This window comes from Glycine soja, chromosome 1 (assembly GCF_004193775.1).
Source record: "Glycine soja cultivar W05 chromosome 1, ASM419377v2, whole genome shotgun sequence".
In the NCBI taxonomy this organism is placed as follows: domain Eukaryota; kingdom Viridiplantae; phylum Streptophyta; class Magnoliopsida; order Fabales; family Fabaceae; genus Glycine; species Glycine soja.
In genome coordinates this window covers 11,275,986-11,277,692 of record NC_041002.1, presented here as the reverse complement: position 1 = coordinate 11,277,692, position 1,707 = coordinate 11,275,986, and positions in this window count along the sequence as shown.

Genomic DNA, 1,707 nt, shown 5'->3' with positions numbered 1-1,707 from the left:
GATTGGTGCCATATCTTGAAGAATTTGAGTCAAGAAGCAAGGGGCCAACCACCTTAAGAGCTATTGGACTAAGAAGCACTCTAAATTGAGTGAAACACTAAAGAGAGAATAGCCACCACAATTGAGGTCTTTTTTCTTTGTAATTTTGTAATTGGCAATTTGCTTTGCTTTCAAATTTTGTAACAAAAAGGCCTTTCATTGGAAGTAAGTTGGGAGCCTCCGCTAGGTCACCCTACTTCCATTTGTGTGTAATAATTTTAGGCAATTTTCCCTTAGGATAGTGAGTGTTTTGTTGGGAACCTTAAATGAGGTCATCCAAACACTCTTAGGATCCGCCTAGTTTGCATTTCTTGCACTTTAATTTCTTGCTTACTTTCATAGCTTATTTCCTTTACCCTCCATTGTCAAACCGCCTAGATAGCTTTCCTTTTACCAATTAGTTTTTACCTTATCTTTCACACCTTTTTTAGTGTTTATTTTGGCTAGTTTCAACCATAGTTTCTTTTACCTTTTTTTCAAACCCCCAACAAGAAAGAACCATAACTTAGGAACCAACATGAGTCTTCATTCTTCATCTAGTGTTAATGGTGAGGGTTCTACTCCTAAGGACCCCTTGTATAAGATATTAGATGAGTTGAGATCCCTTAAGTTGTGGAAAGAAAAACAAGAGAGAAAAGAAAAAGGTAAAAAAAGAGTGGAAGAAATAAGTCAAGATGAAAGAGAGAAAATAAGAGAGGAAGAAAGAAGAAAAATAATGAAAGAAATGAAAAGAGAAAAACATGCCTCCTATAGTAGTCATGACTCTTGCAAGAGTTTAAGTGAAGAACTTAGCGACTATTATAGAGGGCGTCATAGTTCACATACTAAACATCACTTCCAAAGAAGAGAAAAGGATAGAAGGCCTCAAGAGGTTAACATTAGCCTCCCATATTTCCACGGAAAAGATAATGTTGAGGCCTACTTAGATTGGGAAATGAAGGTTGAACAACTCTTTGCTTGCCATCATATTAGCGAAGAGAGAAAAGTTCCATTGGCTACCCTTAGCTTTCAAGGGTATGCCCTCTATTGGTGGACTTCCCTTGTTAAAGAACGAAGGATTCATGAGGATCCTCCAGTAGAGTATTGGAATGATCTTAAGAGTGCCCTTAGGAAGAGGCACATTCCCTCCTACTATGAAAGGGAGCTTATGGACAAGCTCCAAAGGCTTAGACAAGGGAGTATGAGTGTTGAAGAATATAGACAACAAATGGAACTACTCCTTTTAAGAGCTGGACTTAGGGAGGAGGAAAGAACAAGCATAGCTAGGTTCCTTAGTGGGCTCAATATGGAAGTGAGGGACAAGGTTGAACTCCTTCCATATAGGGACCTAGATGAGCTAGTCCAACTTTGTATAAGAGTGGAGCAACAACTTAAAAGAAAGCCTTCTTCAAAATCTTATGGCTCTCACTCTTATCCAAGGAAGGACCAAGCCCATGGAATTTTAGGGGCTGCACCTTCAAAACCCAAGGAAGATAAGGGTAAGACCATAGAGAAATACACCCCTAAGACTAGTTCCCAAGAAAGGACTAGCAACATTAAATGCTTCAAATGTCTTGGGAGAGGTCACATTGCCTCTCAATGCCCCACAAAGAAAACCATGATCATGAGGGGTCAAGACATTTATAGTAGTCAAGAGGAGACTACTTCTTGCCCTTCCTCTAGTGGAAG